This window comes from Pseudomyrmex gracilis, unplaced genomic scaffold (genome assembly GCF_002006095.1).
Source record: "Pseudomyrmex gracilis isolate BER0280 unplaced genomic scaffold, ASM200609v1 scaffold_3, whole genome shotgun sequence".
Classification (NCBI taxonomy): domain Eukaryota; kingdom Metazoa; phylum Arthropoda; class Insecta; order Hymenoptera; family Formicidae; genus Pseudomyrmex; species Pseudomyrmex gracilis.
This window is the reverse complement of record NW_018020587.1, coordinates 580,871-605,666: the sequence shown is the minus strand read 5'-3', so window position 1 is coordinate 605,666 and position 24,796 is coordinate 580,871. Positions and strand designations below refer to the sequence as shown.

Sequence of the window (24,796 nt, the reverse complement as noted above, 5' to 3'; positions counted from 1 at the left end):
ACCAGACCGGCCGGCGAACGGCGCGGTCTCTGGAGAGAGAGAGGAGAGGAAGCATTGTAAATTGACCGTAATTGCGTTCAATGTTACGCGCGCACACGGACGGATCAAAGTCAATTGCTCGAAGTGACGGTGTGCCGCAAGAAACGCAGCCAATTGGCTTTGCGCACTCGTGCGATCATCGCGAGAGATCTGCTGCTAGTCGTACAAACGGAAACGGAAAAGTTCAAAGAAAATAAAAAAATTATATCATTTTATTGTTATTAATTTATTCTTTATCTGTTTTAATGAGATATATTTATTAGTACATATTTATTTCTAAATTACTCGCAACTGTTAAAATAATTTGTATAAATTTTTATAAATTTAGATAATTTCAAGTATTTTAAAAAATGTTTATAATAACATTTTCAGTCAATATTCTCGCACTATTAACACATTATATTATATATGTACACTATAGTAATTTTTTGTAAAATACATTTTCTTTCTTTCTTTCTTTCTTATTGTAATCGAACTGTTCTTTCGTTCTGAGATTTATCTAACAATAACTCCATCGATTTCAAAACGATAACCATCTCTTGTCGCGGAAGTGATAGGACACTTTTCTTAACGCGAGTCGGCTGTGAATGCCGCGCTAGAGATAATCCGTGAAACAAGTTGAGTTAGCGAGTACAGCCGGGACGAGCGTATACAATAAGCGTCGAATGCCCATTGGTTGACGTTTCTAAACCCGGTTTGGAGAGGAGAGAATCCCAGATCGAGAGACCTGAGTATCTCGAAGTGAGACGACGACGCGTCGATCAAACGGCCTATCGTATCGGTATTGAAAGCCGCGGTCTTTTTCTCCGGTAGGCAGCTTACCGATCATTAGGAAGCCGAGTGTCAAAGTGTCCGGCTTGTCACGGCTTGCACGTCCAAGGCGATATCGTCGCATTTACACGTCGCTTGTAAAAGGTAAGCGCGTGAGATTTGCGGCACGCCACCGGAAGATGAACCACGTCCGATGATAGCTCGGTGTTGCGTTGTTGCAGCAGCGTTAAACGCACAAAAGCTTGGGAACTGGTTTTCGTGCGTAAGGACATTTAACTGCAAAAAATAGCCAATCAGTTAATTACTGATATTAGCAAATAGCGAATGTACATATACACCCGCTACATATATATATATTTCCGTCGATAACCGCGAGCTAAAATAAAATTTTCCCTAAACGATAGTCGGCCGTGGACAAGAATTAAACCCGATTGTTACTCGATTGTTGTGCCAACCATATCATATTTTGTTAGCGGGTGGGGGAGAGGGAAGTGGACACAATTCTTTTGACAGTTTCAAATTGGTATATCTATCTGCGCGTGAAGCCTATTGGCTGTTTATACTGACGACGAAACGCAACATACACATATGTATATATGACTATCTATCCGCAGAAATTAAAAACTGAACTGACATGTACAGTAGAATGCAATTTTAATTGTCATCAACAGCAACGTATTTTAATATTCAAAAGTTAAAAATAATCAAATATTCTCGCGCATAGAATGATTATTGCTGTTTTTATCGAAAAACAGTCCAAAACATTCGGTTTTAATTAAATAAATGACCAAAATACATATTCTAAACGACGTACAAACAACCTATGTTAAACATGACAGATTGTATGGTATGAATGACTTCAAAATATCTTGGTTTGTATGACTAAGAGAGCTAACTTGCAAAGACAACCGCAAGTGGCCAGTGCACGCCGCACTTCAGAAATCAACGCGCCGCCCACGCCAGTTAAATCGTTTCCGGATAACAAGGCCGCAACCGATACTTCCGTACGTCAGTTCATCATTTTCGCTCTCTCAGAAAAACATTGCGTTTAACGATGTGGTCAATGCGAGTAAATTCTTACAAAAAACAGATNNAGAGAGAGAGAGAGAGAGAGAGAGAGAGAGAGAGAGAGAGAGAGAGNGAGAGACAGANAGACAGACGGAAAGAAAAGGAAAATCGCAGATACATAAAAAAACGCTAGCAAAGCGGGAACGTGACACGTGGATCGTATGATATAAATTAACATGCAAATTTTCACGCAACACTGCTAACGCGCTCTCATATAGATGCGTACTGTCGAGCCTTACTATTGACCTTCTTCTTTTACGTGCGCGGGAATTACTCTTTCGTCGGACAAGCTATCAATCTTGCGGTGAGACAACGATAGGTTGCCATTACGGTTTAAAACCGCTTGCCGCACCGCGCCACGCCTTGACTCGCTTCGCCTTGCTAATCTCGACAATTGACACGAAAAAATCGGCTTGGCACCTTGTACGAGAGTTGCGCTCGCGCGATCCGAGCCGCCCGATCACACGGCGTGAGCGCCGCAGCATTACTAACGAACCGGTAACCGACGATCGAGGCAGCCAGCGCGAGAAGTCAGTGTAATCTGGGATGGGCATATTATAACTCAATTATTCATTCGACGATAATGAGCCGCTGACAGTGGTGCAGTCGGCGCGGCGCTCAATCTGTTTAATCTGTGTGAGAGGCGGTTTTTATCTCGCGGCTGTTTTCGCCGGGGATGATTCAAGTGGGTACCGACGCGTCGCGCGAACAATGCATCCGGGGAACATTTTCGTACGGGACGCGACACGGCGGATTGAATATGATGTACGAGCAGGTCCGTTTGTAACACACATATAACCCGACAAGTCGCGCAATTCGATAATATCAATTTTTTTGCTGTTCCCGTTGTATGAAAAATTACGACGCGAACGTCAAAATGCACACAAGCTATTTGAGAAAACGCTGTTGACCGGGAAGATGAAGACTTTGAACATCGGTTGAACCGAGAGTTGCACGAGACAAATTACATTCACACTATGTATCGCAACAAAAGAGTACGACGCAAATGTTAAAATACATAAGACGCGCGATAGCGTTCCGCGCTCTGGGAAGATAAAGACTTTAAACGGCGTTGTGATCGCGCGGGATAATTGCAGTCGCATGACTTCTACTATAAATCTACTTCCACATCGAATCGCGTTACATACACGCCGCATGTTAACACGCATTGCCGCGATTCCAATCTTTCTCCTCGATGGGATAGACGTGATCGAAGTTACCGGTCAGCGCCGCGTTCTATTCTGAAGCGCTCATACGTCAGCCTGTGATTCCAGATTGAATCGTGTCTTTTTTTATGTTTGCATTTTAGCCAAGACTCCGTTCTAAGATTGTCGTACGAAACATTTTCTCTGTTCATATAGACACATTCTTATTTTCTGTGTAATATATTTTTTAATGATTTCTTTTGTGTAATTTTGTTAATTAGACGTATCCTTTTCGGAAAACGATTGCCTTTTCTGACTTGTAATCTAAGTAATCAAACAATTGCTCTGCGTACAAAACTATATAGCTTACTAAATATATTTACTTTATTTATTATTATTTAATTATTTAATGATATATAACTTAACAAACATCCACCGCATCTCGAGTGATTCAGTCATCGCCAACAAAGGATTAAACAAAATTATAATTATGTACGTACACATAGCATTTCTATCGCATTTTGCGGTAATTATCGCAGCGAATATTTTCTCCGATAAACAACCTGCTAATTACTGTTTTTCTCAGCCGTCTAGCCGTTGCAAAGACGCCTGGATGACAGACGGAACCTCGTAGATGTACCCACGATAAATCTTGTGACCAGGTATACGAGAGAGACCCTCGCTTGAACGATAATATTCACTGTGCTCGTTCCCTTCCACCGTGCTCTTTTCAACCCTTTCGGTTAGCGTATATAGGCATTGCTTTCTTCTCTGCGCTCGCTTTATCACGCGCACTCGCGTCTTCATGTCTTCTATATTACGGGAGGAGAAGAATCTTCGGACGAAATTGAGGAGAGGTATATATCGCGCGGCGAGGAGCCTACGGAGAATCGGAGAAAAGAGAGCAGCTCGAAAGATGCAAGAAAGGGTTGTTGGAGATTGGGCAAGGCGATAACGCTCATAATGAAAGGCATTCATTCCACTGCGAGGCCGACGACGACGGTGAGCTTGAGTGACGTGGTTGCAGACAGCTGCCTAAACCTGATCGGTCCGCACGCACGTCCATCCATCCGTCCGCTCACTCTCTCTCGCGCACGTGTGATTTCTTTTATGATATCGTATAACCGGCCAGGGACCAGCGGCGCGGGCGCTTCCTTCGATTCGGGCTCATGGGACAATCTTCATGTACTCATCTTACCTATATAACAAATATACGAATTGCACAAATCTCATGGCTTTAGCGTTCAATTATATAAGAGAAATAACAAGCAAGAGTCAAACGTTTTTTTTAAGTGTGAATTAATACACATTATAATTTAAAGTAAATTCAAATTCGAAATTCTCGCATGTAGAAACAACCTTCTTTACTCATTTATAAAGTGTAAAAAACTTTATAGCGCAAAAAAAACCTTTGAGAACATAGACTTTTCGTATTTGCGGTCGCTTTATCTGTATGTTACGATTACGTAACTGGTTGATTCGTATCTTCCACAGAGGAAGATGCTGTTGCGCGCGCGCGCGCGGTAATCGCTTGTGATGGAATTAGTTTCGAATAATTCGTCGCGACAGGCAATTCCGACAAATAAGCGTCACATCACAGAATAGATCACCGGATTTCTGTTTGTTTTCGCCCGCGCGGCGGAAATCGACGTCGCGATAATTTTTCGCGTGCGCGGCACCGCTCGCCCGACAGTTCCCATTCAAAACGGTATACACAGTAACTCGAAATTAATTAATGGCTCGAATTCTCGCGCAGCGATACACGGGAAATATTAAAAATAATATTTCATCGACAGGGAGGCGGTCTGATACACGAGATTTTCGGCTGGCAATGACATATATACACGATGTATTTTCTAAACCGTCAACATGCAATGTTCAGTAATGTCTTTTGAGATCACCAATGCAATTTTACCGCTTTGTTTTATCACATTACTGTCATATCCTCGAGAAATTATGTTCATCAAATTAATAATATCAAACGTATTGCCGAAAATTAGAGACCATCTGAGATTTCATTGAATAAACATTTTTTTTATTTGCATGTGTGATTATAAAAGAAAAATTTAATTTTTATTTATATTCTCTGGAAAGAGGAGCAAAACAATGACTGTATTCATGAAAACAAAGATAAACATTAGAAGTTTTATTATTACTGCATTTCTCTCTTTCACTTCAATTTCGAAACGATAAGAAACCAGAAGTTTGAACTTCGATACCGCGTTTATTGGAAAATTGAACTTGTTGAAAGTAACGACGAGTTTTTTTTAGGAAGCTTGTTGAATTAATAATAAGCTACAAGAGTTGACAGTATAGCAGTCGTCACAAGGAGTACTACGTACCTGTTTCCAGCTCCTAGACGTAGGTAAGCTACACGCGTTTGTGTGAGCGCGGCACCAACACACAGCGACGACAGTCGCTCTCACTCTCGTTCGCTGTTTATGTCGGTTATAAAACGTTTTACGATATTTTCATCGGAGTATCCTTTTCCTCTCGTGAATGCTTTCTCTGGTGAACGTGGCGGCCTTCTCGCTCCACCCACTTAATAATTAAAACGAACCTCGAAAACTTGAAAACACGCGGATTAACGTATGTCATCGTGTTATTTGTGATGTGGCACACCGTTTCATAAATTGACACGAAATAATATATCGTGATCGTATTTGTTTAAGGAGATATCGTGGTTAAAAATGACATTGTGCGAAAAAACTTATATATGTATTTATATATGTGACAGATAACAAATTTATTCTCAATGAAATTAATTCTCTTATAGAGACACAAATAAAACACAATGTTGATACATAATTTAATTTGATATAATTCTTAAAATTAATTATATTAATACAGTTCTTCCAAAACATTAACTTAAGTAACAAGTTCACGATGCGCTTCGTGTGTTTTAAGGAAAAATAAATGTCCGTCTTACAGCGCCGCATTATTTCACAGACGCGGTATGTTTTTGAGAAACGGGTTCCTCCCGTGTGGAAAGATGCCACGAGATGACGATTCCGTCATCGCGACATTTAGTTAACCCACCCACGATGTGCAACTCGTTTCTCATACCTATAATAAGCGGCGAGCGATAAATCTCTCAGCTCCTTGGACCTCCTCGAAGTGCGCGCTTCGTAAGCTATGTCGTATATGATTTCTAGTAGAAATTAACAAAAGCGTCGTTTCGAAGGACGACGCTTTCATGTTCGTTAGCGGTTGAATTTCGATTGCAATCTAAACTGGATCGCGTGTTTCCAAACGTAACTAACATGACTGTCACTCGAAACAGGAAGCTTCAGCGTTTTGAAGGCCAATGAGCTCGGGATACTTAATGCGTAACGCGCATATACCTCGGTCTCACCACCTGTCTGGCAGGCTTTTCCAGCCTCGCGATTTAAAAGGGTTGTGTGAACTCCGTCGAGCTATAGGATGTAATCTTATATACCTACTTTATCCGCGCAGGTGCTCGTTTTATTTGCGCGCTGATATCGAATTAGCGAAAAGGTAAACGTAAATGAAATTCGGCCTCATCAAAATCATTTGCAATTTTATTTGAAGAAAATATAATAATCTAAACAAGAACCTAAATAAAAAGATGAACAGTAAGTGAGAAAAAATCAGTATTATTAATTAGAAACTGTTTAACTTTAATTTTCAGGTTTTTGATTGTCTTATTGCAGACATACGATATTTCTTTTGTTTTTTTTTTTAGAAGGATTATCACTTGACAGACGAATTGACAATGTCGTTCAATGACAGTGACCTTTATTCGTGTTAATTAATGCGTGCTCGCGTGCCACGTAATCCTAGACGGTCATAAAGAAGACGCTAAAGGACTGAGTGCAAGTGCTGTGTAAATTTGCGAGGGTTAACGCCGCTGTGTTACCTCAATGGACAATAACCTTGACTGGTGATATCAAGGGCTCGCTGTTACTGTCTTACCGCAGCTGTCCTCTCATTCGCTAACGCTGCTGCATTGCTGGAAACGTTCCAGTGTTTTTTTTCTCTTCTTGGTTTCTTTTTCATCTTTTCCGCATGTGATCTCTTTTCAACACCTTGATCTCTCTCTCTCTCTCTCTCTCCCTGCGAGTTTCTCCCTTCTTTTGCATCATTCTTACTAAGAAAGTTTCCTACAAAGAGCAAGCGTGACACTAACCAAATTGGGTCCTGCTTCTGCTCTTCGCTATGTAACAAGTCGAAACCCTTCGGCCCTCTATGGCTGGCCATAAATATCGACGGTGACGTTTAGAGAGAAAAAAGAAACTGACCGTTGGAAGCCGTAGATGACCCCATATATGACCGGCAGTCAGTTACGGCGCGTCGGAAAGAATCAACTACCGTTCGTTCTTCACGAAACTGTGTACCGTCTATTACATAGCGTCAGAAGACACCGCTAGATAAATTCATTTAACCGCAGCGTAATTATCTAGCGATATTGTCTATCCGCGTAATCTTGTTTTCTTTTTGTTTTCGAGAAAAGATTCTATTATAGTGTTTTTTATTTGCGTGTTATTAAAAATTATTTACAAGAAATCGTCGACGCAACATATGTAGTGAATTTCTTCAAAGCATTTTATTATTATTATTATTATATTTTTCGATGATGCAAGAAATTTGTAGCGACTTGCATTGTTCCGATTGAAGTATAGCTTTGACGTGGCGCCAGAAGAACTCTGTCGTGACACTTTCGGCGAGACCATTGAAACGCTCGAAAGGTTAAAGCGTCGACCAAGCCCGGCGTTCCTTGCATTTGTCCGATGCATCCACGGTGACGAGATAAACGATAAGCAGCGTCGCGTTGCGAAGTTCGAGCGACGATGCAGTGATCGATAGCAGAAAGAGTTATACGCCGGCGACGACGACGACTACGAGGGTTACACGACCGAGGTCGCGTCTTAATGATTCGAAGAATCAGCATGACGAGGCTGTGCTCTCCGTCATGCACATCGCTTCGGTGCATCATACACACGTCTCGTTGAACGACGCCGATTTGTTATTCTGCAATGTCGCCGCAGAAGCAAAGAAAACCGCTTTCACGAACTGATTTAATATTAGATACAATATCGATTACATCTTACACAATGTCGCGCAATTAAAATCAATAGTCACACTTTGACAATTCTGATTTTAACAGAAGTTTGCGAAAAGAAAAAATTGATCATTTTTGACTTATAATATTTTATGCCAAAACCGAACAAGAACCGTCTTTAAATCACTTTGAATACGATATAAATTTTATGCTGCATAAATTCTAGCAAACGCGATGTTTATATGAAAGATAGAAAAATCAAGATTATAATTCACACTGTCTTAATTATATTTTTTGTCGTCTGTCCGAAGATACAGACGACAAAATTTCTTGTGACGTGACTTGCAGTAAAAAATTGTGTTTTAAATTACAATATTCTGATATTTAAAAGAGAGAGAGAGAGAGAAAGAACATATAGGTACTCATGTACATATTAACATCAATCTTGACAACTGAAAAAAGTATTCTAACATAGAAGCGTATGATTCTTTAAGCAATGTTAAATAAATAATCACATAAAATTATTTTTATTAAATCATACACTCGACCTTTAAATGTTTTACATCTTTTCTCTGATCTCCATTTAATATTTGTCATTCGCACAGAAGAACGTAGCACGATGATTGTAGTCTTTTGCACGATAACTCCAAGTCGGTAGGCCTGCACGCGGATACGTGTCGCTTCAGAATCGTCGCTGAATAAGCGACAATTTGTATGACAATTCCTCGATGGTCTGGTGTATTGTGCCGGCATGTGAAAGTATGGACGTAAAGGCACGCTGCCATCCCACTGCGGCGGTTCTTGCTATTCCTTCGGTTCTTTCTCTCTCCGTCATCACGGGAACCACGAGTGGGTGAAAAGAGCTGCCGGATCGGGCATCGGAGCGAGGAAAAAGGACGGAGGAGAGTTCCTCGAGAGATCACGATCCGTGAAGCAAAAGCAAAGGTCGATCCGTGTGCTGCAGCACGACATCGTACCACGACGAGGACGGTAGGACGAACGTTTATTAGAAGCCGAGGAAGCGCCTCTGTGACAAATGGCGTGGTTTCATTGTTGCGCGCGAGGATCTCCGGACCCGCTCGGCAACCGGAGGCTCCCTCACGCGACGTCGTAAATCTGACCGACGCTGACGGACAGAAATCAGAACGGACGGCCGCGCGCGTGAGTTTCACGGGTGAAGCGGGCGAAAGAAACAGCCGCTGCTGGCGAGGAGCGAGCGGCAGCTAGAGTTACGCCGACACCGGCCAAATATTTACGAGCTGGGTGCAATTGGGAGATCCGCGCAGCACCGGCATCTGGATCCGATGCAACGCGTAACCGTTGTAAAAATTTGACGGCTCTTGTTGACGAGATCCACTCGTGAAATATGTCTGCGGAACGTCAGGCATTTTCAATTGCACGAACCGTTCGAGCAGAATTGTGGCAATGGTGTGTGACCAGATATACAAATACTCAAAAAGAAGTAAAAGTTTCCAGAAGATGTCATAAAAATCCCTTGAGGCTCCTTAGGAGGTTTGCGAAATTGTATATCATTCTGAGTAATATTGTCCGAAGCAGATATTAATGTCGTAATAAAATTTCGGTGAACCGGATATTTCAGCGTTTTTTTCACAAAAAGTGAAATTCTCGAGATAATCATATTCTTGTAAATTTCTGTTTTCTTAAGCTCGATTTCTTTTGTTATTAATATAATCCTTTATTATACACTTTTCTAGTTTGTGAAATTTTGACTCCGCTTCGCTTTTGACTAAAACAACATAAATTTCATTTTCCAATCATAAGTGAAACAATTTTCTATGCGCAATACTCTACTCAGCATTTGTTTTTAAATGTGGATGCTCGAGTAACCTAGAAGATAAAAAAGTGTCGACGCGAGAAGCACAGAGGAAGGGGGAATATTTTAACCCCGCGAGGAATTAACTTCTACAAGTCATTCCCGATCCTTGCTTTCGAGCCGAAAGGTTAACATCAATTGCCAGCGGCTTCATAAAAAGTCGAATATCAATTTCCTCCTGCTGCGAGAAGGGCGATGACTAACAGAAACTCAGAAGTAATCGAAGAGATAGAGTAGAGACGATAGAGAAGCAGAGAAGACGAAGAGAATGGAAGGTGTCTTATTGTTGGAAGATGGGGTAGGAGGAAAGGGAGGTGGAAAAGGACACCGGTAGTGGTGAGCGAGAAAGCGTCAGGAGCGGAAGAAAGGGGGAGTTCGTTAAGCGGCGATCGACCGCGGGTCTGTCAATCGGTTCGAGGGCCCCGGAGAAACGAGGGGAGTCCAAGATGGCCGACCGGCAGCGTGTACACCGGGGCCCCTGCTTCGCCTCAGCATCAGCGACTTAGCATAAATCACTCCCGCTCCGCTTCGCTCGCTCTCCCGTTTGCTCGCGCGTTTGTTCGCTCGTTCTCTCGCTAACAGCCTACAGAAATGCGACCACACCGCAAATACGAGTTTGTCTTTGCGTCTACGTGGCTCATTCCGCGACTATGATCACATTTTGCGGCTCGTTGCGGTCGCTCGCGAGGGTTTGCGAATGCGTTATCTCGGTCCTTACACTTCTTATGTCGATGTGGCGCAACAAACTCTGACAACATTAATTAAATTTCAACATTAAAGCATTGCGCTTATACAAGCCGGATTTGGTTTCTAGTTGAATAACAGACACATCGACGGTCATGAGTTTACTGGCGTAGATAAAGCACAATATATACATCTCGCTTTTTAACAATGTTTTCTTTGTCAAGGAATTGGAGCAGAATGTTTTAAGATAAAACATTTTAGAATAAATGGATTTAAGAGTCCGTATAAGCGGTATATGCACCAATAACTCGGTACTATATAAATGCATATTATTTGCGCAATCGCCGGCAATCATGATTGCGCAAGTATCGACGCCAGACTGTAAAAAAAAAAACGCGGAGAGAGAAAGGATAAGCGCAACGGGAAAGGAAAGAGCGAGAGAGAGAGAAAGAGAGAGAGAGAGAGAGAGAAAAAGCGAGCAAACCAGTCGGTCAATCAATCACGGGAATTGATCTCGGTGGCAAGTGCAGTCACGATCAGCCAACCTGAAATATGTCGGACGTAAGAATTGATTTCGTAGAACGTGCACAGTCCGTCGTGGATTCTCTATCCTTCTCCTCCTCCTCTTCCTCCTTTTCCTCCTCCTGCTCTTTTTCCCTCCCTTCTCGATAGCCCGTCCCTTCTCCCTTGCATTCTGCAATGCCGTTGACACGCACGATCACTCGAAGGAGTTGGACGAGATGGAAAAGGAGAAAGAAAGAGGAGGAGGAGGGAAGTTCCCTGTGATTTTTCCTTCTTCTGTGCGTTGGTGAAATACTTTCTTCGGCAACTGGCTCGCTTCGCATAGATCCGATATTACGACTGCAGGAAATTCAGGGGCGGAAAAGGAGGCGGTGGAGGAGGAGTAAAAGGTGAAAGAGAAAGACAGACAATCCACGACGTTGCGGAGAAGAAGCCGAGGAAGAAAGAACGAGCGAGATCCGCGAGGAGGGTCGGGCGAACAGAGCAAACGGACAGGTCGCTTATTTATGGCGACCATACTTCAGATATATGAACTGGTTCCCGTCGAAAGTTCGGGACGCCGCGTCTTTCCAGTTCAAAATGTATAGAGAGGTGTCCCGCCGCTCGCCTTCAACGGGAAGATTTGCGAGGGGTCACCCTATCATACGAGCTTAATTCCGTCTTCCTACTGTCGCGCCAACGGTAGGAACGCTAGTCTCTCTCGGTGTGTGGAACTACCGGTTTTATGGCGGGACGATGGGACGACGAACGCTTGAATATTTGATTACAGTAACCCCGCGTCTCACCTTGGCCCACGGGCGGAAGTGACCGCGGTGATTTAAGCGTTACTTGAAGCGTCATTGTTGCATCGCAATTTCTCATTGTCTCGTGAGAACAGCCGTGACACTTTGAATGCTCTTTGAATGTAATCTATAGGATGTTGTATTTTCCGAGACCTTTAAACGATATAAATAACAAATTTAGAACAGGTTTTTGTTTCTAGCAAACACGAAATTTTCATATGAAAATAACTACAAACGACTATTTGAAAAAAATTCTGCCATATAAGACATAAGCAGTAAAAGCTAAAAACAATTTCTGTTTAATTAATCTATGAAAATAAAAATAATTATACACTATCAAATATATAAATTATTAAATACAAATCTAAGTCGAAATTTATATATATCGGTGGTGGCTTTTAAATGAAAATAGTGTTTTCACGTTTCTGCAATTCCGCGATAAAATTCAAACTGTGTGTGTTTCTCGACCGAAACCAATATGAACACAATGCAGTTCAACCATCACTCTTGCGTGTCAGCGATCACGCAAATCCGCGCGTACGACAAATCGTGCCGCCATGCGATCGTGTCCCCCTCGTCGAGGATCGACGAATCTCCGTAGGATCACAGTGGCCAGGAGAATCGACCCCTTTGTCCTGAGAGTATCCCTCGTGTGCAGCACGACGTCGGTTAATTTATATTTATCCTCTTCTTCGGTATATATTCGGTGGAATCCTGCAGATCGTTTCCGATATTCGAGCAGCGTGTGGAAGAGAAGCGTTTAACGTACCGGGAAGAGAAGCCGGGAGAGGGAGAGAAAGCAGCCGCGAAAAGGGGCGAGTCGACGAAACCGAGCGGAGAGGAGAAAGAGGAGAACACACGATGGAGTAGATAAATAGATGGATGGGCAATATTATAACTCACCGGCTGTCATCCTGTACGGCCGAGTCAGGCTGCTAATCAGACCCCGGCGCGCTCTCGCCCCTCGACCGACCCTTCACGAAAAATGGATTTATTGCCGTTCGCCTCGACTTCGGCACGCTATCGAGCTCTCTGATCCATAGAATGTAACCATCGTCGTACTATTCGCGTCGGATCCTCCCTCCGAACCCTCCCTCTGGCCTGAGTCTCTTTCCCTGGGCCCTCCCTGCCCTCTCGATCTCTCTGCCGAAAACCGCCTCCTAGAGTCCTTCGGTTTTAATGTCGCGGAAAACGTTACGCTCAAAAACCTCGATTTCACATTTCTTTTTGCACGACTGTCGCAGATAAACGCAGAGACGTAACGATACTGTCAATCATCGTAGTGTGAAAAAAATAACATATACAAGTGTTTTTTGAGGTTAAATAAAATACTATGGTTGAAAGAATTAAAACAATATTATAAAAAAGATTTCTATAACAATTTGTAGATATAAGATTTATCACACCAAAAAAAAAACAGAAAAATAATAATACTAAATTTTATTTATTTATCTATTCCGCGACATAGTCGTATAATTTTCAATTAATTACATATACATATTTGTCTTAGCAAATCAGGAAATCGCTCTGTTGTTCCGTGTGGCGCGCGTTCCCGGTGCATTCTTATGCAGCGCGTAACCCATTCTCTCTTTCCCGTCACCCTTCAACGGGCCTCTCATCTCGCGCCCGACTTATGTGCACGTGGGTGTACTCGGTTTCCACGAGAACGCGCTGCTTTCACCGCGGTCGATGAGGACGAGAGGGTTGGATCGCGTGTAGGTGAGAGGGAGGCAGCCGCGGAACGACAGGAGGAAGAATGGCGCGGAGCGGCGGACGACGGGACGGAAGGGGAAGGAGTAAGGGGTCAAGTGAGGACCAATGCATCAAGCAAACCGTGACACTCGCCTCCGCATGGCGTGCATAGATCATGCCGACCTCGTCGGCGTGCGACGAGGACGGCGCGCAGCAGGAGGAGGCCGTGCAATGCCGAGAGAAAGAGAGAAAGACGAAGATTCCTCTTCTCGCGTCTCCTGTACCATCCCGTCCCTTCGATCACCCTTCCGTCTTTCTCTTTCCCGTCGCGACTGTGGCGGGAGAGCACAGATGTACGAGCCGAACGAGATAGACGCGAAGAAGAGAGCAGAAGTGCCTGAGACCCCCGGTACGCGTGAGCATGTGCACGTGTGTGTGTTTGTGAGTGTGAGTGCGCGCGAGCGTTTTTTCAACGAGATTTATTACCGAACTCCTAATGCTCCGGGACAAGGGAAAGGGGCCCCGGAGTCCCTTCTCCACCTCCGCCTACTCCTGCCGTTGCCGTCGCCGACGACGTCGTCGTGTCGACAGTACTTCGTACCTTCTCGCCATGCTTCTGCTCGTCTCTGCGCGTCGCTTAATCCCCGGCTGCCATGCTATTACGAGTTGATTTACATTCTCGCGCTAACAAGGGTTGGGAGGATAGGGCCCGGAGGATTTCATGGTCTTCTCGATAGGTCGTCGATACGCAAACCGGACGGAACGATTCGAATATAGTTCGAGAATAGTCCGGAATAGGCCGAAATGACGCGTCGATCTATTGGTCTTCAGGCGCGAATGATCAGATCACTCGTCACTTCAGGAAATTCTAGTAATTGACTTTGATCGCACATCGTCAATTCAATGAGAAGCTTGATGAGAATACGATCTCAAAAGATAATAGTTACTAACGATAAATCATTATGTTTAATTTATTATGAAAAAATAGAGTAACAATATTACATAAATAAAACATTAATGTATTGATTCTTTTCTTTTAATAAAGATTAACTATTGTTTTTGACTCTGACATTTTGAAGCTGGCATAGCATCCTTAAAAAAATCACAATTTTGATACGAGTTCTGTGCGAGCTCGTTCTACAGTTTCTGATAAGTTTTAGATCAATTTGATCTAGAACCGTTAGAAACGGTAAAGAGATCATATATAGGCTCGAGTTACGCCGGTGTAATAAATGTCTTTGCTAGAAAATTTACGACTACAAACGGCGTCATAAGTTCGAAATAAATCATTATTAAGTAAATCGCATTAGTGTTTGCAAATTCTACTTTTAACTGACCTAACTTTAATGAGATCATTATAAAAGGATTATAATATTGCGATGTGCGTGTATCGGAATGCAAGTGCGTCTGATTGCGCCTATATAATTATTATAGGCCCAATAGATCAAAATATCCGATTACTGTTCGATCGAAGATTAAAAAAATTCAACCAAAGAAGTACGGAGCTGCACTTCGTGCGGCTAAATGTTATGAGAAGCGGGAAGTTGGTTAAATAGAAGCTGCTACATCATTGTCAGACAAGAGAACGTTCCTACTGAATCATTTTACATGTAGGATATCAAAGAACGCCATGCAATGAGTACAAAATATATTTGTTATACAAATGACGAAGCATATATTCGTATGTAGGTTAAATGGTTTCAACAAAAATGTTTAGGAAGAATTATGAAAACAAATAATGAAATTTCATTTTTTTCGTTTCAATTTCAAGTAAATTTTATTTTGATCGATTTTTAATTTGAGACATTAATTATTTTTGTATATTATTTATGATATTGATACTTTTTATACTAAAACTATAATTTAGTAATACATGTTTATTTGCGCACACAAACGCATTTTGCAAAAAATTGTACAATTATCAAATTAATAATCTTATATTGAAATGTTATATATCATACCTTCACTTTGTAACTTTCACTAAACACTTTTCGCAAGATGTTCTCGATATATTATCACACCATTTATTGTTATTTACACATGCATTGCACTTAGCAATTGTGAATCTCATTTTTATCAAGACACTAAATAATCTTCAAATAATCAGACGACACGAACACGCGCGCGTGTCCTTACGAAGAGATCGCGAATGGCTGGACGTGAGAGAAGACGCGAATGGAAGGACCGGGGCAAGACTCGGTTGAAAGTAAAAAAAAAAAAGTCTCGTTCGCGGGACACATCGCCGCAGAAGACGAGTAGAGGGTGACTCGTGAGGAAGAAAGACTCTCGGGAACTCCAAAGAGTGGGATGGGGGCGTGGGTGGAATGGACGAGATGGTGGGGTACCGGAGAAGCACGGCGCCCCGCTATTTCTATCAAAAGAGTAGTGGGGATATTTCAGGGCCGTAGGAAGGGGACGCAGAATGTCGCGCGGCTTTGGCGCGGCAGGGACGTGCTAGAAGGGGTAGACAAGTCGTGTTGGAGGGGGCAGAAGTGGGGAAGATTCTCGGAGCCGTCAGTGCGCCACGTGCTGCCGTTGTGAGTGGGTCTTTGCTCGTCTTCGTTTCGCCGGTTCATGCACGTTATTCGCGTAATCGTGATTTTTTGCCGATAATGAAACGTCTAACTCGAGGAACACGTTGACAATCAAGTGCACAAATCGTTGTAACGATGATCGTTTCTGTACGGTGACGAATGAGTCGAATGTGGGAGCGAACGTTCTGTGCGTTCGACACAAGTGATCCGAAGAACGTAAGAGTTGAGCAGTGAGTGTTAACAAACGCGATATTGTCGACGATCGCTCCCGATCGTTACGTATTATACAAATCATCGTGGGAATGATGTAGTGACATGGTGTTCATCCCAACGACTCGTTCTTCCTGTTGCAACTGCTTGACGAAGATCGACGCGTCACAGATTAGGTGGTCGGCGGTGATATCACGCCGATACAAACGTATTCTGCTCGGTGGAACCACTACTTCGTGGTGAGTGTGCTATGTGATTCATGTTTTCGTGATATCATGCGATGATTGTCACGATGCTCGATAACCGAAAACTCGCGCAATCTGTCAAAAGTTATGCGCGAACAAATCCGAATGTTTTGAGTGTGTCCCTTGAGTGTGTCTGTGGCACGAACAATGAAGCTATTTATATATGGTTTATGATATTAAAGTGATAAGCGATACGTTAATGAGTATGTTTATTTTGAAAAACGAACAAATTAGGTTGTGAAGTGTCAATGTCTCATACATATTGCTTCAAACTTCAAAGCGTATTGTTTTTGTTCAGTGTCTATAAATGAATTTTATATTTCACAAATTGGAAGAAAAAAAACCCATGCACACACTTGCGTTATTTTGAGTAATGTTAGGAGTGAATGGTTTACTACCGAGGAACATGTGGTTTCTACGAAAATTTGTTTTGAAGAGAGCAAAGTGTCATAAAATCTTAGTTTAATTTTTTTTTTTTTAAATCCTTCAGTTTTCTAAACTTGTTTTGTTGAATTTATTTTTGTGTCACAATCACTTATATTACATTTATTATAAAAGAAGTTCGTGCAAACTTGTTCGCACGTAAACAATTCTTAGGGAAATTAACGGGAAATTTCACTTTTCTGTGACGAAGAAAACCTTGACGAAACATGAAAAGTACATAAAGTTTTCGCTTAACCCTAACCAGACAAGCTTGGAAAAAAACCGTCGCGACACGGATTCGCGTGAGCGCATGGCTTGCATAAACAAAAGTGCTGTGCGCGCAGCAGGTGGCGGAATCGCGTGTAATCCTCGTGCACATTCGTCTACGGACCGCGTCATTTCTAACCCTCGGAAAATTAACGTCGCGCCGCATTAACCTCGATCGAGCATGCCGGGCATCGTCAAAGTGAAGTTGCGAATTAAATCGCAACGCGCGCGATTCTATTTTCGCCGTGTCCTCGTGCCGCGGTTCGGATTTTCTCTCTTGCGCGCCCTTCTCTCGTCTTTGCCTGTCTCCCCCACTCTCTGTCGCTTTAACTCCGATTCTGGAATATCCGACGAGCTGTCAGAATAAGAACCATCCGATTTCTTATATAGCAAGTGATGGAATAGAAAGAGTGCAAATCTTGTAAAATGTGATATATCAATGTGTGCGTTACATGATATGTGAGATTATTGACATATATTTGACGGGTTAATTTCGATTTAGGTCGAATTTTGATTCGTAAAAATGTCAGTACATGACTATAAATGTGACGTTATCGAACATGACGTACGTCAATTAAAATAAAAATTACGTAACATTAAACTATTATTAGAACGAATAAAACGGAAGAGACAGTTGTAATTAGTACACCAGTAAAAAACATTGTTTACTAATATCACAATTTATGGGTACTTGTGTAAATATTTGACAATCACATTTTTTCCGTAATATGAATAATATGTAAATGTCATTTTCGTGTTCTTTTTTATTTATTATTTGTGTTTACAGAAAATGCCAAGTGATAGTTTATATTTAATCAAACGAGTTTTTTTTGTAAAAAATTTGCATGTATAGTAATATACACAATATTATAAATTTTTATGACAGTTTGAAAACCCCAAACCTCTCAATGTCACGTAGAGTTTTTTTTTCTTTTTTTTGTACGGTCAGATATATTGTCTATCTCTATAATAAAAATAAACATAAAAATATGAATAGGAGTAATAAAATAATCTCGCGCAGATCTTCATTGCGTGTGAGAGCAAAATAAAAGTTGTTTCGAAATTTATCTTTAATTCGATGTGTGTTTTAAAAATCCTTTTGTCTTCAATTGTCCTTGCTTCGTATTTGCGTCGTCCATGACGCGGCGCACGCAAGAGAGTGAGCATAGCTTTGTATCCTCCATCTGTGTGTATGTGTGGTTTACCCCATATCCGCGCTAATTGTCAGTTCATCAATATCACGCCTGAAAAATGCATTTTTGAGCGAACGCACTCCGGGGGCGCGCGCTCGAGTGGACGCTACCACCCTTTTGCTACGCTTCCCATAGAACGAGAGAGTGGGAGATGGGAGAGAGGGACCGCTTCTTGACACGCTTTCCATCTTCTGTCTGATGGATGCGGTAAACGCTGGCGTTGACAGTGCGTTTTAATTGCGAAGTCCGCGTTACTGAAGCCACCCGAAGTGGGCCCCCGAGCCCCGGTGACGGGATTGAAAGCGCGTCATCGACGAGAGAGAGATTTTTCGCCGCGTTGCTGTACTGGATGCAGCAGCGCGATGGATCACTTCGATCGTGATCTCACCGCGACGTCAGACCGCGGCCTTCGATTACGGACGACAGTTCGGCCTGGTTTTTACCGGGTAGTATTTATTTTGCTCTCTCGCGAACCTGCACACTGCAAATCGCACGCGGATGCTCGAACAGCGAAAGGAACACGACGCGTCTCTGTCGTCTCTTTATCGTTAACCTTATTTCGGGCCGAGAGAGTCCGCGACGCAATTAACGGGATGCACACAACGAGTCGAATAAGGCGCGGGCAGCGCGATCGGTGAGAGCCGGCCTGTCAATCTTCTCGCTCCATCTTTGTAGAAGTGGTGCATTAATGCGCCAAGATGTTGGTGTGCGCGCGCGCTACCTGCACACGATGATTCGCAGTTATTCGTGCGGATATCCAGTGTTATGCTTTTTCTTTCTACCAGTGAGTAATCTTGAACTCAATTCAACAGTCGGACACAAATATACTTTGTGCGAAAACGCCCATTAAAATTTGACATTAAGAATTTTAAGTAAAAAGAATTTAATTGAGATTTTGCTTTAAAAATTATTGCGTCAGTGTTTATGGCATTCCGTGTTTGAGATGCATCGAAAGATTGAGAATTCGAAAAAATATAAATCATGAAGGAAAGACAACTTCCATCTGCGTATGTGTTATTTTAACTACTGTGCTTACACTTGCGCTTGACGTTTGAATGTAAACGTTAACGCGAATTAGTTTATTATTTTTAGTTCCGGACACCTAAAGAGAGAAAATTCTTTCTGAGTTGTGTGTGCGAGCAAAGTATGCTCGCATATTGCGTTTGTATTAATATAGATGTTTGTTGCATGCACGTAAAATACGACAGGTTGTGTTTTCACAAGTATAACATTTAGTAATTTCTGTCGATTTAACACCAAAATTGTACGCGTATAAAAAAAATCAGGTTTAGCTACTTGCGGTAACGCATGTATGTATGCACTCGATTAAAATTTCCCAGTGATTTACATAATAAAGTTTTTTATACACGATATAAAACAAAATTGTTTTATATATTGGTAAGATAAAATAACAAAAAGTATAGTATTTTGTTGAAATTTGTTTGCTACTTTACGGAAATTATATATAAAACGTACAAGCATGTGTTATGACATGTATATCTTATAAATATTTTTTACATGTTTTCATTGATTATATACTGACCTGCTATAAACGATTCGTTTTATTGCACGTATGTGGTGGCAATTGCTGGTTATTTACGAGACGATCCGATGTGACAAACATCGTACTGGATAAATTCCCTCGCGTGTCTTTCATCATTAATTAAATAACAACTTTTTAACAGACAAGCACTTAAACAGTTAACCGGCTTTATCGCAATTGGATATCGAGAGTTTTCTCAGCGATTAGAAGAAAAATAACCGGTACGATTCATTAACGTGCTTACATAAGTACTCACATAATATGTATACATAAAGTTTTATTCTTCCTGTATCAGTCATGCAGCTTGAAATTCATCGGCTCGAAATAAACCGGACATGACGTCATCGGATAACGATGACGGATTAAATCCGTCATTGTCATTATGAGATGGTCCCGCTCTACACATGTATAACGAGTCATTATGAATTCACGCGGGAATCGACAAGACCTCATCGAAACTATTGGTTACTGCGTCTTGCTAGTTCTCGGTTTTATTTATGAAATTATTCATTTTGTTATTATCCACATCACGTAATTATTTCCATGATTTTTTTACGATTAATCAAGCAATCCGACAGGATAAGTGTAGACTTGAATTAAAATCGAAATGCAAGTAATAACTAGCAATTAATAATGAGTGTAAGACGTAATTAGAAAATTAACTTTCTCATAGCCAGTATTTAACTTTCTAAAATTTTTTTACTTGAAACAGATGCTTTTCAACATGCTATTATTTTCTGCGTTTTTATTCTATATTCCGTCGCTCAATTTACTCCGTTTGGTCGCCGTGAATTTCGACAAATCGTTGTCTAATCGCGGAGCGGCGATCGGTTCGCGCGAGAATGCAGAGTGAAAATTTGTCGTCGTCGTAAATCCACGTCAGCGCGTAGTCGTTCTTCCACGGAGGTTCGCGTTGCATCACGTTCCGTCCGCGTTTGCGATAGGGAGTGCTACGAGTCTGTTGATTTATGAGTCGGTTTCGTAAGCGTAATGATGGGAGGATTAAGATTCCGCTTTTATGTGTCGGCGGATAACAGCGGATCGAAGGTAATTATTGCGCGTTCTTTTTTTTGTCGTGAGACAGGCTTCATCAAGGTGCCGTCGTTATAATTTAACACAAGAACGACTGCTAATAATATTGCGAGAAATATCTGTTCTTGTCATCGTTCCGATTTCGCGTTGCTCGCTCACACTTGGATTCAGTCGCGAAGGAGATAAGCGAAACGTTTGCATCTATAATCGCGAACGGATTAAATCTTTTTTTAATAAAGTTAAACAAATTAATTTTCTTAAGAAATCTTATATATTTGATGCAAAGATTAAGCGATGTCATTTAATATACCTGGGTTTCTTTCGAAACGTAAACTTTAAGACAGTGAAAAATTTCAGCTATAATAGATCTGTGCCTTGACATGTATAAATGAACAGATGGCGTGATACATCAGATTCCGTCAATCTGGTTTGACAGATCTATTCTGACAGGTCCGACGGTGCCAGGATCTGATCTGTCCTGTATCTAAAAAGGTACTCTCTCTCTGATTTTTAAGAGCGCGGTAGAGAAAACGAGTATATAGGAAGGATAAGGGAACACATACATAGAGTGAGAAGGATAAGAGTAGAGCGGGGGAGAAGAGAAAAAGAACAACATCTTTCCGTCCCCTCTTCTCTTGTAGCTATTTGCTTGTCAACTCGTCTATCCATCCATGAAGACCCGTCAGGATGCTCGCCGGGATATAGCAAGCTCGCTCCCCTTATTCTCCCTGAACGGATTAGTAATAAAATCGTTGTAAGCTCACCTGCCAATGTCGCTAGGATAAAAGGTACTCTTTGAAGTTCGCCCGGAGAATTTCAAACGCGAACAAAAGAAGCTCTCCCGCGCTGAACCGACATGACATTATGAAACGTTAACGAGACACGTGTGTATGCAAATAAGTAATAATTAATATAGATATCGTTAAAGGTGTTCAGCACAAAAGCGTGAAAAAATTATATTAATTTCACTTAAATTACAAGTCTCTTCCGCGAAACCGCTTCATAATTATTAAAGCCGTGTTAACATCATGTACGTTCATGAATATTTTACATGTATTTTAAATTAGAGGTGTTCGCGCAACATTCGCTTCAAATTTTACACGGAAGAAATATTTCATATATTTTATGCGTTTTAACACATGATACACGCATCAACATGTTTTAAGAGTTAAGTTTAATATTCTAATCAGTTTCCAATCATTTATTTATCCGTCCCTTCTTATCATATTGATGAACTCTCTGAAATCGTCGGTACAGGCGGCACAACTTCCAGATAGCTAATGCGAAATGCAAAAGGGAGTAGTTTTACCGCGTGCATGTAAGTGTGTGCACCGACACGTGTAGACACGCGTCTAACGAGAACGCGAGTGCGCGCAAATGCGAGGATCTGTAAACAGACTTCTCTCTCTCCTTCGTTTTCGTATACGTGAGAGTGCGATACACAGGCCGATGTGGATACACATGCGCGAGAAAAACACATACGCACTTACACACAAACACACTTAAGCACGTACATGTCAATAGCACACCCCCGCGATCCAGTACCGCCTATTGAAGTCCGCGATGACGGGGCCCGTCTGTCAGCAGATCAAAGCTGAAGTAAGCTCTCTTTGTGATGCTTTGCTGGGTTGGTATTTAATTATGTATGAGATCGATATTCGGGCCTTCGGGGGCTCTCTGTCTCTCTCACCCTCTTCCTCTCTCGCTCCCTCTTTTGCGATCTCTCCTTTCTGCTTTTCGCCCGTTCATTTTCCTCATCTTCTCTTCTCAGCTCGTTGATCGCGACCAAACTCGAAGCTCGGCCAAGCAAATCTATACCTTCAGCTTGGTTTTGTTGTGCGATCATCAAGAGCGAGAAGGAGAAAGAAAGAGAGAGGTAGAACGTGCGAGTTATTTACAAAAGTATGTGAAATTCACCAATGCGACTGCGGTAAATTTGTTTGAAGTCGACTTTTTTAGAGAGAGTTGTGGGATAATACTATATTGTCTCATTTAATCTCATTTACGTATTTAATGTAGTTTTAAATTCTATAAAGATTTCATTTCCTTTTGTATTGATAAAAAATTAGCATTGTGAGAAATGCGTTGCAAATATTTAATTATATTCTCAGAAAATATAATTTTCGGTAACAATAATAAAACGTTTATGTTTGTTCTTTTATACCTAAGTTTTTAGCAAATTTATCGCGAATTACAATTTTCTGAAATACGATAACGCGACAGATTGTTCCGGCTTCTCTCCCAACTCTCTCTTTTCTGCTTCCTTCCAACAAAATGATGAAACTACGACTAATAATAAACTTTTGAAGAGTTACTTAAAATTATTCAATCTTCTTCAATTATATTGTTATTTTTAAAGTAGCTTCATAGTACTTTGAACAGACACGAGACGATATAAAGAGAAAATACTAAAAAGATAGAAAAAAGAGAGGAAAATATGAGATTGATCTTTGATGAATAGCTTATCACACACACACCAAACGTAAGGAGGGAGAGCGGCAACTTTACATGTTGTTTTTTTGTTTTTCTTAGTAACAATTACATATATATGTGACCCTTTTTATCAAAACCTCCAGAATGAACTATCAAATATCATCAAACTATCATTAAACGAATAGTTCGATGGATGTAATTTACATTTCTCAGTAGGGGGCCATTTTCATAGTTACGTATACTTTCCATGCGTTCGCTCCTTCGTAAAGGTTTCTAAGTGCCGAATGAATACATGTCGAAAAGTGGTACGAAGCAGTCTCGAGAGGAAAAGACGAGATTATTGCCAAGGTAAACAAACGAGACCGCTAGCTGTAAAACCGGCGAGAAACGACGCTGCCCTGCCAGCCTTGCACGTAATGTTTCAATGAAAGCAAACATGTGTTCGTGTCGCTCATGTGTACGTATACCTTTGTGATACTCGTCTTAGTGTTTGCTAATAAGCATAATGAAAAGTCAGGTCTTAGTGCAACGATACAGATCTCTCTTTAATGGTTTTCATACTTACCAACATTCGTTGCATTTAATTAAACGTGTCTTGAAAGCCGAAAATACTTTTAAAACTTAACACTTGGAGAAAAGTTTTTAAAACGTTTATATTACGCATAACGTATTGAAAATACTCTCGACGAACGAGCGATCTGTTTTCATCGCAATACATACATCACGGAAAAAATGTATTCAAAATGTGCCGCCGTCCTTCGTGAAAAAAAAACCAACCGTGATGGCGCTAATTTGGTGCGACCGGTGGCGCTTCAATAATTCAGCATCTCTGTTGCACGCAGGCGAACTTCTCTTTCATCCCTTTCTCCTCCTTCCTCCCGCGCGCTTTTTCTGAGCGAGCGAATCCATTTCGCTCGATTTCCATTTTCACGCACCGATTGCGCGTGTGTGCAATCGCGCCGCACGACGAATGGCCGCGAAAGGTTATCGCTGCACTTCGAATTACGATCAATGTGTACCTTTCGATCTGACGACTCTGTTTTCGCCCGGCGCGCGCTCCAGCGCCGAATGAAAAGTGCAGTCGGCCCGGCTCTCGCTCGTGATAATCTGAATAAAATGGGGGCTAATAAAACGCTTTTGATTTACACGCGGTTCTCACCCTCGCTGCTGTTCGATTTTTCACAATGTTGCCTCGCACTCTTCACTCCTCTTGCATTTCTCTTTTTTTCTTTCCCATCTCCATTCGTGATAATCGAACTTCGCATATTAACTAACATTGCTCCGCTTCAGTTTTTAAATCCTGCATTAACGTTTTTATAGTCGTTTAGAAACGGAATAAATTCTTTAATTTACTTG

General features: G+C 41.6%; 1 protein-coding gene across 4 annotated transcripts in view; it reads left to right on the top strand.

Moving 5' to 3' along the window:
- The window catches only part of LOC109855031 (protein tiptop), a 131,057-nt gene that overhangs the window by 37,331 nt on the left and 68,930 nt on the right, over window positions 1-24,796 (top strand). Inside the window, exon 1 of one of the 4 annotated variants that reach the window (XM_020428828.1) lies at window positions 16,015-16,543. The exons of the other annotated variants lie outside the window; for them this stretch is intronic. The gene's annotated coding sequence lies outside the window, so the exon portion shown is untranslated. Of the gene's footprint in view, window positions 1-16,014; window positions 16,544-24,796 lie in introns of those variants that run through there. 4 annotated transcript variants of the gene reach the window in all.